Below are 14682 nucleotides of genomic sequence, written 5' to 3'. Positions count from 1 at the left end.
GTGTTCCCCATCTCCATACAATCATCTCTTTGATAATGTAAACGTGCCAGGCGTGTTGAAAGACAAAGACAGACACAACCGCACATACCAGTTGAAGAAAGACAGCCAGCAAACACATTTGTATAGAGGTAAGCAAGCCTCAATTAGAGATGTGAGTCCCTCCGTTTCTGCGGGAGTCCACAAGTTTAATAAAAAATGAACACATATCTTTCATGTTCTAATGATTACCAATCTTTCTGATTAGCTCTGCATAGCTCCAATGGCTATGTGTGTGTGTGTGTGTGTATGTGCCCGTGTGTGTAGGGGAAGGGGTCGGTAGATGTGTTCATGCAGAGCAAGTTGCATACATCGCCAACAGCCATTCTCTCCTGCTCCTGTGCATCCAGTTCGGAAGCGAACCCACCCAATTGTTCTATATGTCTGCTACCCTGACCGCATTCACACATCATTGGCTATTAGTTTTCAGCTTGTGGGCGCTGTCAATGGGATATAAGCACCATTCCCCATGTCTGCAATAGCTAGACCAGATTCTGAGGTATGATGAGCAGGGGTCCAGGCACTTCGCCTGACGAACGCCTGACAAACGCTGGGCTTAGCCCTGCCGGGCCTAGCCCTGAGGGGCCTAACTGGGCATGGCCCTGTGTAAGGTAGGGTGAGCAGGGGACCACTTGCAACTAACCTTCGGCACCAATCAGGCATGGAGAGGTCTGTGCAAATGCCCAGCCCTTTAGCAATCTCGATCTGCAAAACCTTCAACTCCTAATTCTCATGGCTCCCAGAAGCCCTAGCCCATATGCAAATGAGGCGAGTTCCTATCAGCATCCTTGTTCTGCTTGATTTTATCAAAGTGACTGCCTGATTAGTGAAAGGGTATTTATTCTCAGAGGTTTGCTTCAAAGGCGATAATGCAGTAAATAGACAACATTATTCTTTGTAAGTTGATATTGTCTCCTGGATCCTACTCCAGTAACCCTTTTTCTACCTTTACAAATGTCTTCCGTAAGTGGTGCTCAGCAGAAAATGGAGTATAATAACAGTTGACATTTTTTATTTTCTGTTCTATTTTCAAAAACCCTCCGTAGCTGTATTTAAAGCGCAAACACCCCATAAATAACTTGCAATGAGTATTCCATGTCTAAAAGGCAGAGGAGCTGTCATACAACATTAACTGACAATCAAGGAAACCTTGAGGTGAACCAAAAAATGTCCAGAACATTTATTGGTTCAATAATTCAGTTTTGAGGTGAATTAGTAAAAAGTTCCAAAGTTGCTCCAGGTGAGGCTTGAACTCACAACCTCGGCATTGCTCACTGCATGTACTGCTGTATAAGTACCGCGCGCTAACCGATTGCGCCACTGGAGCTGCTGTGTTTTGGTTTTCGACATGAAACTACACCCACAAACACACACACAAGTGTACAAAAGCACCCACAAGCTCTGGCATTGTCTTTTTAGCTGACACCAAATTATGGGTGCCTTGTAGTGCCCATATTGTGCCACTGGAGCTTACCTTTTAGCCTGATATACACTTTGCCATTGATGTTCAGCCAATGGTGCAGTCAAATGTCCCTTCTACATTTTTGTCATGCTGCAGGCAGTGCCACTGGAGCCAGCATGATGCTCTTCCTCATATTCAACACGTGTCAATTGAAACACCTCCCAATGTCATCTTGGCGATGCCTATAAACACCCCAGGACTTTGATGAATTTTTCTCAACAGCAAGTGAGGCAGTTTTCCTGCAAACGGCTGGATGTACCTCAACAAGGAACGCATTGTGGTTCTATTTTGAAGATGTTTGTGTTATTACCTGTAAAGACTTGAATGCCTAACATAATCCCTGTAGACGAGGTGGCCGAGTGGTTAAGGCGATGGACTGCTAATCCGCTGTACACGCGTGGTTTCGAATCCCACCTTTGTCGATTTTAACTTTTGAAATCTTTTTTAAACATCTGCATTGCTCTAAGCACCATTGCCATTGGCTTTCAAAGAACATACAGACAAAAGTGAAAATATGCATGTTAGTTGATTAAGAAGGACACAAACAAGGTTGTCGTGTTACTGGCAGGAATGCAATCTGCTGTGCTTGACTACCCTTTGAGCCAGAATCCGGATAGAAATTTAAAAAAGCAAAGGTAATATCCATATTGTCTCTCTGCTGCCATGTACATGTTTTTTTCAACTTTCACGCATCACATCTCCTCATTAGTCACCCTAAAATTGCACGGAATACGCACAAATTAGCTGCTCCTCAAAAAATCGGCCAGAAAAAAACAGGTCAAATCACAATCATATACATACATTCTCACACACCCTTCAAATATGTCTACCCAGTAAACATCATGTTGTGTGCTCGTTGTGTTGCTGTTATGCGTGGTAACCTGAGGGGCTCTGTAGCTCAGTGGCAGAGCACTGGTCTTGTAAACCAGGGGTCGTGAGTTCGATCCTCATCAGGGCCTCCAAATGGTAATTTTCTTGAACATTGTTGAATAGGAACTGATATTGCACATTGTACCTGTGCAACCTTTTACCAATGGATTCGGGCCTATAACAAAGCCACAAGCGCAAGGTGTCTGAATAGTCTGTGGGGAAGGTCGGCTTTCTGGACCTAATTTCTTCAAGAAAAAGACCTTGATAATCTTGTGATGACAGATGCAGATGATCACGGTGAAGCCCTTACTCTATTGAACAGTACAGCGGTTCTGGGTTGCACGCCTTTCTCTATTTTCAGGGACGTTGATGTGGCAAAATTTAATTGGAAAAGGGTTATTGCCATCACTCACTATTTAAATTCAATGACATCACAGGAAGCAGCAGCATCTGAACTTTGATCTTGGCTGGAAACGTTGAATGATGCCAAACACTGGGAAACTGGAGCTTGCGTTATGCTGGTTTTACTACTAATGGTGTGCCATACGGAAGCTCAAGCACCTTCCTCTGGATTAGTGTTGTGAACCCTCCAGGAGCTCTTGTTATATTTTTCTGAACTTCAACTTGATGTGTTTATCTATCAATGGCCGGGTAAGGAAGAACGAGTCAACGATCTTGTTTCTATTATGACAAACATGATCTATTTTTCACTGACTTTGCACCACCATTGTTTTATCTCTTCTTTAAGCATGGGACTCGAGCACCGTTCCCAAACAGACGAGGTGGCCGAGTGGTTAAGGCGATGGACTGCTAATCCATTGTGCTCTGCACGCGTGGGTTCGAATCCCACCTTCGTCGTATTTTTTCTTTATAGTCTGCATTTAAACATAGACCAAAGTCTTTCAACCTCCCTGTGAAAGACAGGAATGAGTACAGATATGGAAATAGAGATGTAAAAATAAGTTCATTGGTGCAGGCGGAGAATGAAATTAGTCAAAGACTTTCCTCGTAGGTTTCCATTCTTTACTATTATAGGAGCCAAAATCAGCGCAGTTAGTAAACTCCCAAGCTTACATCCCAAATTCTTTTTTCTTTTAGTTGTCTGCCTTTTACATGTTCCTTTTGCCATCATTCTGACCTGCTATCTAAACTCATGAACCTGTTCAGCATCCTACTCAATACATACATACCCGTAAAAGTACATACTCAAACGCATACCGACAATGTATCACCAACATAAGCACACACGCTTTCGCAAATCAGATGTATGATGACGTACTGAACACATGCAGAGATATACAGCCATTTTTACACAACCAGAAATTCATATACCTGGAGATCTACCTAGGTAAAACCCATGGTTTCTTTGCACTTTCTGTTGTTGGCTGTGAGCAAGCAGCAGGTGGCCTTGTAGCTCAGTGGCAGAGCACTGGTCTCGTAAACCAGGGGTCATGAGTTCAAACCTCATCAGGGCCTCGGGCGGATTATTTTCAAAAAGCACGGGGAAGAGAAGCCAGAGTTGCACCATCTACAAAGAACCTTTTATGACGGGATGCATCCTCATAATTGAAGTCTTCCACAGAAGGAGTGAAATAGAGTTCGAGAGGAAGGCCTAATGTTTTCAGGCAAAGACTGACAAAAACCTTGCAATGTCGCATGTAGCTGCTTTGGTGAAAAGACTGTTCAAGTTCACAATGCAACGGAGGGGTGTTCCCCATCTCCATACAATCATCTCTTTGATAATGTAAACGTGCCAGGCGTGTTGAAAGACAAAGACAGACACAACCGCACATACCAGTTGAAGAAAGACAGCCAGCAAACACATTTGTATAGAGGTAAGCAAGCCTCAATTAGAGATGTGAGTCCCTCCGTTTCTGCGGGAGTCCACAAGTTTAATAAAAAATGAACACATATCTTTCATGTTCTAATGATTACCAATCTTTCTGATTAGCTCTGCATAGCTCCAATGGCTATGTGTGTGTGTGTGTGTGTGTGTATGTGCCCGTGTGTGTAGGGGAAGGGGTCGGTAGATGTGTTCACGCAGAGCAAGTTGCATACATCGCCAACAGCCATTCTCTCCTGCTCCTGTGCATCCAGTTCGGAAGCGAACCCACCCAATTGTTCTATATGTCTGCTACCCTGACCGCATTCACACATCATTGGCTATTAGTATGCAGCTTGTGGGCGCTGTCAATGGGATATAAGCACCATTCCCCATGTCTGCAATAGCTAGACCAGATTCTGAGGTATGATGAGCAGGGGTCCAGGCACTTCGCCTGACGAACGCCTGACAAACGCTGGGCTTAGCCCTGCCGGGCCTAGCCCTGAGGGGCCTAACTGGGCATGGCCCTGTGTAAGGTAGGGTGAGCAGGGGACCACTTGCAACTAACCTTCGGCACCAATCAGGCATGGAGAGGTCTGTGCAAATGCCCAGCCCTTTAGCAATCTCGATCTGCAAAACCTTCAACTCCTAATTCTCATGGCTCCCAGAAGCCCTAGCCCATATGCAAATGAGGCGAGTTCCTATCAGCATCCTTGTTCTGCTTGATTTTATCAAAGTGACTGCCTGATTAGTGAAAGGGTATTTATTCTCAGAGGTTTGCTTCAAAGGCGATAATGCAGTAAATAGACAACATTATTCTTTGTAAGTTGATATTGTCTCCTGGATCCTACTCCAGTAACCCTTTTTCTACCTTTACAAATGTCTTCCGTAAGTGGTGCTCAGCAGAAAATGGAGTATAATAACAGTTGACATTTTTTATTTTCTGTTCTATTTTCAAAAACCCTCCGTAGCTGTATTTAAAGCGCAAACACCCCATAAATAACTTGCAATGAGTATTCCATGTCTAAAAGGCAGAGGAGCTGTCATACAACATTAACTGACAATCAAGGAAACCTTGAGGTGAACCAAAAAATGTCCAGAACATTTATTGGTTCAATAATTCAGTTTTGAGGTGAATTAGTAAAAAGTTCCAAAGTTGCTCCAGGTGAGGCTTGAACTCACAACCTCGGCATTGCTCACTGCATGTACTGCTGTATAAGTACCGCGCGCTAACCGATTGCGCCACTGGAGCTGCTGTGTTTTGGTTTTCGACATGAAACTACACCCACAAACACACACACAAGTGTACAAAAGCATCCACAAGCTCTGGCATTGTCTTTTTAGCTGACACCAAATTATGGGTGCCTTGTAGTGCCCATATTGTGCCACTGGAGCTTACCTTTTAGCCTGATATACACTTTGCCACTGATGTTCAGCCAATGGTGCAGTCAAATGTCCCTTCTACATTTTTGTCATGCTGCAGGCAGTGCCACTGGAGCCAGCATGATGCTCTTCCTCATATTCAACACGTGTCAATTGAAACACCTCCCAATGTCATCTTGGCGATGCCTATAAACACCCCAGGACTTTGATGAATTTTTCTCAACAGCAAGTGAGGCAGTTTTCCTGCAAACGGCTGGATGTACCTCAACAAGGAACGCATTGTGGTTCTATTTTGAAGATGTTTGTGTTATTACCTGTAAAGACTTGAATGCCTAACATAATCCCTGTAGACGAGGTGGCCGAGTGGTTAAGGCGATGGACTGCTAATCTGCTGTACACGCGTGGTTTCGAATCCCACCTTTGTCGATTTTAACTTTTGAAATCTTTTTTAAACATCTGCATTGCTCTAAGCACCATTGCCATTGGCTTTCAAAGAACATACAGACAAAAGTGAAAATATGCATGTTAGTTGATTAAGAAGGACACAAACAAGGTTGTCGTGTTACTGGCAGGAATGCAATCTGCTGTGCTTGACTACCCTTTGAGCCAGAATCCGGATAGAAATTTAAAAAAGCAAAGGTAATATCCATATTGTCTCTCTGCTGCCATGTACATGTTTTTTTCAACTTTCACGCATCACATCTCCTCATTAGTCACCCTAAAATTGCACGGAATACGCACAAATTAGCTGCTCCTCAAAAAATCGGCCAGAAAAAAACAGGTCAAATCACAATCATATACATACATTCTCACACACCCTTCAAATATGTCTACCCAGTAAACATCATGTTGTGTGCTCGTTGTGTTGCTGTTATGCGTCGTAACCTGAGGGGCTCTGTAGCTCAGTGGCAGAGCACTGGTCTTGTAAACCAGGGGTCGTGAGTTCGATCCTCATCAGGGCCTCCAAATGGTAATTTTCTTGAACATTGTTGAATAGGAACTGATATTGCACATTGTACCTGTGCAACCTTTTACCAATGGATTCGGGCCTATAACAAAGCCACAAGCGCAAGGTGTCTGAATAGTCTGTGGGGAAGGTCGGCTTTCTGGACCTAATTTCTTCAAGAAAAAGACCTTGATAATCTTGTGATGACAGATGCAGATGATCACGGTGAAGCCCTTACTCTATTGAACAGTACAGCGGTTCTGGGTTGCACGCCTTTCTCTATTTTCAGGGACGTTGATGTGGCAAAATTTAATTGGAAAAGGGTTATTGCCATCACTCACTATTTAAATTCAATGACATCACAGGAAGCAGCAGCATCTGAACTTTGATCTTGGCTGGAAACGTTGAATGATGCCAAACACTGGGAAACTGGAGCTTGCGTTATGCTGGTTTTACTACTAATGGTGTGCCATACGGAAGCTCAAGCACCTTCCTCTGGATTAGTGTTGTGAACCCTCCAGGAGCTCTTGTTATATTTTTCTGAACTTCAACTTGATGTGTTTATCTATCAATGGCCGGGTAAGGAAGAACGAGTCAACGATCTTGTTTCTATTATGACAAACATGATCTATTTTTCACTGACTTTGCACCACCATTGTTTTATCTCTTCTTTAAGCATGGGACTCGAGCACCGTTCCCAAACAGACGAGGTGGCCGAGTGGTTAAGGCGATGGACTGCTAATCCATTGTGCTCTGCACGCGTAGGTTCGAATCCCACCTTCGTCGTATTTTTTCTTTATAGTCTGCATTTAAACATAGACCAAAGTCTTTCAACCTCCCTGTGAAAGACAGGAATGAGTACAGATATGGAAATAGAGATGTAAAAATAAGTTCATTGGTGCAGGCGGAGAATGAAATTAGTCAAAGACTTTCCTCGTAGGTTTCCATTCTTTACTATTATAGGAGCCAAAATCAGCGCAGTTAGTAAACTCCCAAGCTTACATCCCAAATTCTTTTTTCTTTTAGTTGTCTGCCTTTTACATGTTCATTTTGCCATCATTCTGACCTGCTATCTAAACTCATGAACCTGTTCAGCATCCTACTCAATACATACATACCCGTAAAAGTACATACTCAAACGCATACCGACAATGTATCACCAACATAAGCACACACGCTTTCGCAAATCAGATGTATGATGACGTACTGAACACATGCAGAGATATACAGCCATTTTTACACAACCAGAAATTCATATACCTGGAGATCTACCTAGGTCAAACCCATGGTTTCTTTGCACTTTCTGTTGTTGGCTGTGAGCAAGCAGCAGGTGGCCTTGTAGCTCAGTGGCAGAGCACTGGTCTCGTAAACCAGGGGTCATGAGTTCAAACCTCATCAGGGCCTCGGGCGGATTATTTTCAAAAAGCACGGGGAAGAGAAGCCAGAGTTGCACCATCTACAGAGAACCTTTTATGACGGGATGCATCCTCATAATTGAAGTCTTCCACAGAAGGAGTGAAATAGAGTTCGAGAGGAAGGCCTAATGTTTTCAGGCAAAGACTGACAAAAACCTTGCAATGTCGCATGTAGCTGCTTTGGTGAAAAGACTGTTCAAGTACACAATGCAACGGAGGGGTGTTCCCCATCTCCATACAATCATCTCTTTGATAATGTAAACGTGCCAGGCGTGTTGAAAGACAAAGACAGACACAACCGCACATACCAGTTGAAGAAAGACAGCCAGCAAACACATTTGTATAGAGGTAAGCAAGCCTCAATTAGAGATGTGAGTCCCTCCGTTTCTGCGGGAGTCCACAAGTTTAATAAAAAATGAACACATATCTTTCATGTTCTAATGATTACCAATCTTTCTGATTAGCTCTGCATAGCTCCAATGGCTATGTGTGTGTGTGTGTGTGTATGTGCCCGTGTGTGTAGGGGAAGGGGTCGGTAGATGTGTTCATGCAGAGCAAGTTGCATACATCGCCAACAGCCATTCTCTCCTGCTCCTGTGCATCCAGTTCGGAAGCGAACCCACCCAATTGTTCTATATGTCTGCTACCCTGACCGCATTCACACATCATTGGCTATTAGTTTTCAGCTTGTGGGCGCTGTCAATGGGATATAAGCACCATTCCCCATGTCTGCAATAGCTAGACCAGATTCTGAGGTATGATGAGCAGGGGTCCAGGCACTTCGCCTGACGAACGCCTGACAAACGCTGGGCTTAGCCCTGCCGGGCCTAGCCCTGAGGGGCCTAACTGGGCATGGCCCTGTGTAAGGTAGGGTGAGCAGGGGACCACTTGCAACTAACCTTCGGCACCAATCAGGCATGGAGAGGTCTGTGCAAATGCCCAGCCCTTTAGCAATCTCGATCTGCAAAACCTTCAACTCCTAATTCTCATGGCTCCCAGAAGCCCTAGCCCATATGCAAATGAGGCGAGTTCCTATCAGCATCCTTGTTCTGCTTGATTTTATCAAAGTGACTGCCTGATTAGTGAAAGGGTATTTATTCTCAGAGGTTTGCTTCAAAGGCGATAATGCAGTAAATAGACAACATTATTCTTTGTAAGTTGATATTGTCTCCTGGATCCTACTCCAGTAACCCTTTTTCTACCTTTACAAATGTCTTCCGTAAGTGGTGCTCAGCAGAAAATGGAGTATAATAACAGTTGACATTTTTTATTTTCTGTTCTATTTTCAAAAACCCTCCGTAGCTGTATTTAAAGCGCAAACACCCCATAAATAACTTGCAATGAGTATTCCATGTCTAAAAGGCAGAGGAGCTGTCATACAACATTAACTGACAATCAAGGAAACCTTGAGGTGAACCAAAAAATGTCCAGAACATTTATTGGTTCAATAATTCAGTTTTGAGGTGAATTAGTAAAAAGTTCCAAAGTTGCTCCAGGTGAGGCTTGAACTCACAACCTCGGCATTGCTCACTGCATGTACTGCTGTATAAGTACCGCGCGCTAACCGATTGCGCCACTGGAGCTGCTGTGTTTTGGTTTTCGACATGAAACTACACCCACAAACACACACACAAGTGTACAAAAGCACCCACAAGCTCTGGCATTGTCTTTTTAGCTGACACCAAATTATGGGTGCCTTGTAGTGCCCATATTGTGCCACTGGAGCTTACCTTTTAGCCTGATATACACTTTGCCATTGATGTTCAGCCAATGGTGCAGTCAAATGTCCCTTCTACATTTTTGTCATGCTGCAGGCAGTGCCACTGGAGCCAGCATGATGCTCTTCCTCATATTCAACACGTGTCAATTGAAACACCTCCCAATGTCATCTTGGCGATGCCTATAAACACCCCAGGACTTTGATGAATTTTTCTCAACAGCAAGTGAGGCAGTTTTCCTGCAAATGGCTGGATGTACCTCAACAAGGAACGCATTGTGGTTCTATTTTGAAGATGTTTGTGTTATTACCTGTAAAGACTTGAATGCCTAACATAATCCCTGTAGACGAGGTGGCCGAGTGGTTAAGGCGATGGACTGCTAATCCGCTGTACACGCGTGGTTTCGAATCCCACCTTTGTCGATTTTAACTTTTGAAATCTTTTTTAAACATCTGCATTGCTCTAAGCACCATTGCCATTGGCTTTCAAAGAACATACAGACAAAAGTGAAAATATGCATGTTAGTTGATTAAGAAGGACACAAACAAGGTTGTCGTGTTACTGGCAGGAATGCAATCTGCTGTGCTTGACTACCCTTTGAGCCAGAATCCGGATAGAAATTTAAAAAAGCAAAGGTAATATCCATATTGTCTCTCTGCTGCCATGTACATGTTTTTTTCAACTTTCACGCATCACATCTCCTCATTAGTCACCCTAAAATTGCACGGAATACGCACAAATTAGCTGCTCCTCAAAAAATCGGCCAGAAAAAAACAGGTCAAATCACAATCATATACATACATTCTCACACACCCTTCAAATATGTCTACCCAGTAAACATCATGTTGTGTGCTCGTTGTGTTGCTGTTATGCGTGGTAACCTGAGGGGCTCTGTAGCTCAGTGGCAGAGCACTGGTCTTGTAAACCAGGGGTCGTGAGTTCGATCCTCATCAGGGCCTCCAAATGGTAATTTTCTTGAACATTGTTGAATAGGAACTGATATTGCACATTGTACCTGTGCAACCTTTTACCAATGGATTCGGGCCTATAACAAAGCCACAAGCGCAAGGTGTCTGAATAGTCTGTGGGGAAGGTCGGCTTTCTGGACCTAATTTCTTCAAGAAAAAGACCTTGATAATCTTGTGATGACAGATGCAGATGATCACGGTGAAGCCCTTACTCTATTGAACAGTACAGCGGTTCTGGGTTGCACGCCTTTCTCTATTTTCAGGGACGTTGATGTGGCAAAATTTAATTGGAAAAGGGTTATTGCCATCACTCACTATTTAAATTCAATGACATCACAGGAAGCAGCAGCATCTGAACTTTGATCTTGGCTGGAAACGTTGAATGATGCCAAACACTGGGAAACTGGAGCTTGCGTTATGCTGGTTTTACTACTAATGGTGTGCCATACGGAAGCTCAAGCACCTTCCTCTGGATTAGTGTTGTGAACCCTCCAGGAGCTCTTGTTATATTTTTCTGAACTTCAACTTGATGTGTTTATCTATCAATGGCCGGGTAAGGAAGAACGAGTCAACGATCTTGTTTCTATTATGACAAACATGATCTATTTTTCACTGACTTTGCACCACCATTGTTTTATCTCTTCTTTAAGCATGGGACTCGAGCACCGTTCCCAAACAGACGAGGTGGCCGAGTGGTTAAGGCGATGGACTGCTAATCCATTGTGCTCTGCACGCGTGGGTTCGAATCCCACCTTCGTCGTATTTTTTCTTTATAGTCTGCATTTAAACATAGACCAAAGTCTTTCAACCTCCCTGTGAAAGACAGGAATGAGTACAGATATGGAAATAGAGATGTAAAAATAAGTTCATTGGTGCAGGCGGAGAATGAAATTAGTCAAAGACTTTCCTCGTAGGTTTCCATTCTTTACTATTATAGGAGCCAAAATCAGCGCAGTTAGTAAACTCCCAAGCTTACATCCCAAATTCTTTTTTCTTTTAGTTGTCTGCCTTTTACATGTTCCTTTTGCCATCATTCTGACCTGCTATCTAAACTCATGAACCTGTTCAGCATCCTACTCAATACATACATACCCGTAAAAGTACATACTCAAACGCATACCGACAATGTATCACCAACATAAGCACACACGCTTTCGCAAATCAGATGTATGATGACGTACTGAACACATGCAGAGATATACAGCCATTTTTACACAACCAGAAATTCATATACCTGGAGATCTACCTAGGTAAAACCCATGGTTTCTTTGCACTTTCTGTTTTTGGCTGTGAGCAAGCAGCAGGTGGCCTTGTAGCTCAGTGGCAGAGCACTGGTCTCGTAAACCAGGGGTCATGAGTTCAAACCTCATCAGGGCCTCGGGCGGATTATTTTCAAAAAGCACGGGGAAGAGAAGCCAGAGTTGCACCATCTACAAAGAACCTTTTATGACGGGATGCATCCTCATAATTGAAGTCTTCCACAGAAGGAGTGAAATAGAGTTCGAGAGGAAGGCCTAATGTTTTCAGGCAAAGACTGACAAAAACCTTGCAATGTCGCATGTAGCTGCTTTGGTGAAAAGACTGTTCAAGTTCACAATGCAACGGAGGGGTGTTCCCCATCTCCATACAATCATCTCTTTGATAATGTAAACGTGCCAGGCGTGTTGAAAGACAAAGACAGACACAACCGCACATACCAGTTGAAGAAAGACAGCCAGCAAACACATTTGTATAGAGGTAAGCAAGCCTCAATTAGAGATGTGAGTCCCTCCGTTTCTGCGGGAGTCCACAAGTTTAATAAAAAATGAACACATATCTTTCATGTTCTAATGATTACCAATCTTTCTGATTAGCTCTGCATAGCTCCAATGGCTATGTGTGTGTGTGTGTGTGTATGTGCCCGTGTGTGTAGGGGAAGGGGTCGGTAGATGTGTTCACGCAGAGCAAGTTGCATACATCGCCAACAGCCATTCTCTCCTGCTCCTGTGCATCCAGTTCGGAAGCGAACCCACCCAATTGTTCTATATGTCTGCTACCCTGACCGCATTCACACATCATTGGCTATTAGTATGCAGCTTGTGGGCGCTGTCAATGGGATATAAGCACCATTCCCCATGTCTGCAATAGCTAGACCAGATTCTGAGGTATGATGAGCAGGGGTCCAGGCACTTCGCCTGACGAACGCCGGGCTTAGCCCTGCCGGGCCTAGCCCTGAGGGGCCTAACTGGGCATGGCCCTGTGTAAGGTAGGGTGAGCAGGGGACCACTTGCAACTAACCTTCGGCACCAATCAGGCATGGAGAGGTCTGTGCAAATGCCCAGCCCTTTAGCAATCTCGATCTGCAAAACCTTCAACTCCTAATTCTCATGGCTCCCAGAAGCCCTAGCCCATATGCAAATGAGGCGAGTTCCTATCAGCATCCTTGTTCTGCTTGATTTTATCAAAGTGACTGCCTGATTAGTGAAAGGGTATTTATTCTCAGAGGTTTGCTTCAAAGGCGATAATGCAGTAAATAGACAACATTATTCTTTGTAAGTTGATATTGTCTCCTGGATCCTACTCCAGTAACCCTTTTTCTACCTTTACAAATGTCTTCCGTAAGTGGTGCTCAGCAGAAAATGGAGTATAATAACAGTTGACATTTTTTATTTTCTGTTCTATTTTCAAAAACCCTCCGTAGCTGTATTTAAAGCGCAAACACCCCATAAATAACTTGCAATGAGTATTCCATGTCTAAAAGGCAGAGGAGCTGTCATACAACATTAACTGACAATCAAGGAAACCTTGAGGTGAACCAAAAAATGTCCAGAACATTTATTGGTTCAATAATTCAGTTTTGAGGTGAATTAGTAAAAAGTTCCAAAGTTGCTCCAGGTGAGGCTTGAACTCACAACCTCGGCATTGCTCACTGCATGTACTGCTGTATAAGTACCGCGCGCTAACCGATTGCGCCACTGGAGCTGCTGTGTTTTGGTTTTCGACATGAAACTACACCCACAAACACACACACAAGTGTACAAAAGCACCCACAAGCTGTGGCATTGTCTTTTTAGCTGACACCAAATTATGGGTGCCTTGTAGTGCCCATATTGTGCCACTGGAGCTTACCTTTTAGCCTGATATACACTTTGCCACTGATGTTCAGCCAATGGTGCAGTCAAATGTCCCTTCTACATTTTTGTCATGCTGCAGGCAGTGCCACTGGAGCCAGCATGATGCTCTTCCTCATATTCAACACGTGTCAATTGAAACACCTCCCAATGTCATCTTGGCGATGCCTATAAACACCCCAGGACTTTGATGAATTTTTCTCAACAGCAAGTGAGGCAGTTTTCCTGCAAACGGCTGGATGTACCTCAACAAGGAACGCATTGTGGTTCTATTTTGAAGATGTTTGTGTTATTACCTGTAAAGACTTGAATGCCTAACATAATCCCTGTAGACGAGGTGGCCGAGTGGTTAAGGCGATGGACTGCTAATCCGCTGTACACGCGTGGTTTCGAATCCCACCTTTGTCGATTTTAACTTTTGAAATCTTTTTTAAACATCTGCATTGCTCTAAGCACCATTGCCATTGGCTTTCAAAGAACATACAGACAAAAGTGAAAATATGCATGTTAGTTGATTAAGAAGGACACAAACAAGGTTGTCGTGTTACTGGCAGGAATGCAATCTGCTGTGCTTGACTACCCTTTGAGCCAGAATCCGGATAGAAATTTAAAAAAGCAAAGGTAATATCCATATTGTCTCTCTGCTGCCATGTACATGTTTTTTTCAACTTTCACGCATCACATCTCCTCATTAGTCACCCTAAAATTGCACGGAATACGCACAAATTAGCTGCTCCTCAAAAAATCGGCCAGAAAAAAACAGGTCAAATCACAATCATATACATACATTCTCACACACCCTTCAAATATGTCTACCCAGTAAACATCATGTTGTGTGCTCGTTGTGTTGCTGTTATGCGTGGTAACCTGAGGGGCTCTGTAGCTCAGTGGCAGAGCACTGGTCTTGTAAACCAGGGGTCGTGAGTTCGATCCTCATCAGGGCCTCCAAATG

General features: G+C 43.7%; 17 non-coding genes across 17 annotated transcripts; 13 read left to right on the top strand and 4 right to left on the bottom strand.

The window, feature by feature from the left end:
• Positions 1 to 1268: 1268 nt before the first annotated feature.
• TRNAI-UAU (transfer RNA isoleucine (anticodon UAU)) lies at positions 1269 to 1363 on the bottom strand. Its single transcript has 2 exons — positions 1326 to 1363; positions 1269 to 1304 (listed from the first exon to the last, which is right to left on the bottom strand). It is a non-coding gene; the product is annotated as a tRNA-Ile (tRNA).
• Positions 1364 to 1843: 480 nt separating this feature from the next.
• On the top strand, positions 1844 to 1920 carry TRNAS-GCU (transfer RNA serine (anticodon GCU)). Its single transcript has one exon. It is a non-coding gene; the product is annotated as a tRNA-Ser (tRNA).
• Positions 1921 to 2385: 465 nt separating this feature from the next.
• On the top strand, positions 2386 to 2457 carry TRNAT-UGU (transfer RNA threonine (anticodon UGU)). The gene has a single exon. It is a non-coding gene; the product is annotated as a tRNA-Thr (tRNA).
• A 687-nt stretch (positions 2458 to 3144) lies between these two features.
• TRNAS-GCU (transfer RNA serine (anticodon GCU)) lies at positions 3145 to 3226 on the top strand. Its single transcript has one exon. It is a non-coding gene; the product is annotated as a tRNA-Ser (tRNA).
• A 546-nt stretch (positions 3227 to 3772) lies between these two features.
• Positions 3773 to 3844, top strand: TRNAT-CGU (transfer RNA threonine (anticodon CGU)). The gene has a single exon. It is a non-coding gene; the product is annotated as a tRNA-Thr (tRNA).
• A 1503-nt stretch (positions 3845 to 5347) lies between these two features.
• Positions 5348 to 5442, bottom strand: TRNAI-UAU (transfer RNA isoleucine (anticodon UAU)). The gene is made up of 2 exons: positions 5405 to 5442; positions 5348 to 5383 (listed from the first exon to the last, which is right to left on the bottom strand). It is a non-coding gene; the product is annotated as a tRNA-Ile (tRNA).
• Positions 5443 to 6464: 1022 nt separating this feature from the next.
• Positions 6465 to 6536, top strand: TRNAT-UGU (transfer RNA threonine (anticodon UGU)). The gene has a single exon. It is a non-coding gene; the product is annotated as a tRNA-Thr (tRNA).
• Positions 6537 to 7223: 687 nt separating this feature from the next.
• TRNAS-GCU (transfer RNA serine (anticodon GCU)) lies at positions 7224 to 7305 on the top strand. Its single transcript has one exon. It is a non-coding gene; the product is annotated as a tRNA-Ser (tRNA).
• Positions 7306 to 7851: 546 nt separating this feature from the next.
• On the top strand, positions 7852 to 7923 carry TRNAT-CGU (transfer RNA threonine (anticodon CGU)). Its single transcript has one exon. It is a non-coding gene; the product is annotated as a tRNA-Thr (tRNA).
• Positions 7924 to 9422: 1499 nt separating this feature from the next.
• Positions 9423 to 9517, bottom strand: TRNAI-UAU (transfer RNA isoleucine (anticodon UAU)). The gene is made up of 2 exons: positions 9480 to 9517; positions 9423 to 9458 (listed from the first exon to the last, which is right to left on the bottom strand). It is a non-coding gene; the product is annotated as a tRNA-Ile (tRNA).
• Positions 9518 to 9997: 480 nt separating this feature from the next.
• TRNAS-GCU (transfer RNA serine (anticodon GCU)) lies at positions 9998 to 10074 on the top strand. Its single transcript has one exon. It is a non-coding gene; the product is annotated as a tRNA-Ser (tRNA).
• A 465-nt stretch (positions 10075 to 10539) lies between these two features.
• On the top strand, positions 10540 to 10611 carry TRNAT-UGU (transfer RNA threonine (anticodon UGU)). The gene has a single exon. It is a non-coding gene; the product is annotated as a tRNA-Thr (tRNA).
• A 687-nt stretch (positions 10612 to 11298) lies between these two features.
• On the top strand, positions 11299 to 11380 carry TRNAS-GCU (transfer RNA serine (anticodon GCU)). The gene has a single exon. It is a non-coding gene; the product is annotated as a tRNA-Ser (tRNA).
• A 546-nt stretch (positions 11381 to 11926) lies between these two features.
• TRNAT-CGU (transfer RNA threonine (anticodon CGU)) lies at positions 11927 to 11998 on the top strand. Its single transcript has one exon. It is a non-coding gene; the product is annotated as a tRNA-Thr (tRNA).
• A 1488-nt stretch (positions 11999 to 13486) lies between these two features.
• On the bottom strand, positions 13487 to 13581 carry TRNAI-UAU (transfer RNA isoleucine (anticodon UAU)). Its single transcript has 2 exons — positions 13544 to 13581; positions 13487 to 13522 (listed from the first exon to the last, which is right to left on the bottom strand). It is a non-coding gene; the product is annotated as a tRNA-Ile (tRNA).
• Positions 13582 to 14061: 480 nt separating this feature from the next.
• TRNAS-GCU (transfer RNA serine (anticodon GCU)) lies at positions 14062 to 14138 on the top strand. Its single transcript has one exon. It is a non-coding gene; the product is annotated as a tRNA-Ser (tRNA).
• A 465-nt stretch (positions 14139 to 14603) lies between these two features.
• Positions 14604 to 14675, top strand: TRNAT-UGU (transfer RNA threonine (anticodon UGU)). Its single transcript has one exon. It is a non-coding gene; the product is annotated as a tRNA-Thr (tRNA).
• The last annotated feature ends 7 nt before the right edge of the window (positions 14676 to 14682 follow it).

This window comes from Ambystoma mexicanum, chromosome 13, assembly GCF_040938575.1.
Source record: "Ambystoma mexicanum isolate Mex_15411 chromosome 13, UKY_AmexF1_1, whole genome shotgun sequence".
Classification (NCBI taxonomy): domain Eukaryota; kingdom Metazoa; phylum Chordata; class Amphibia; order Caudata; family Ambystomatidae; genus Ambystoma; species Ambystoma mexicanum.
The sequence above is the reverse complement of the archived record's forward strand: the minus strand, read 5'-3'. Positions and strand labels throughout refer to the sequence as shown.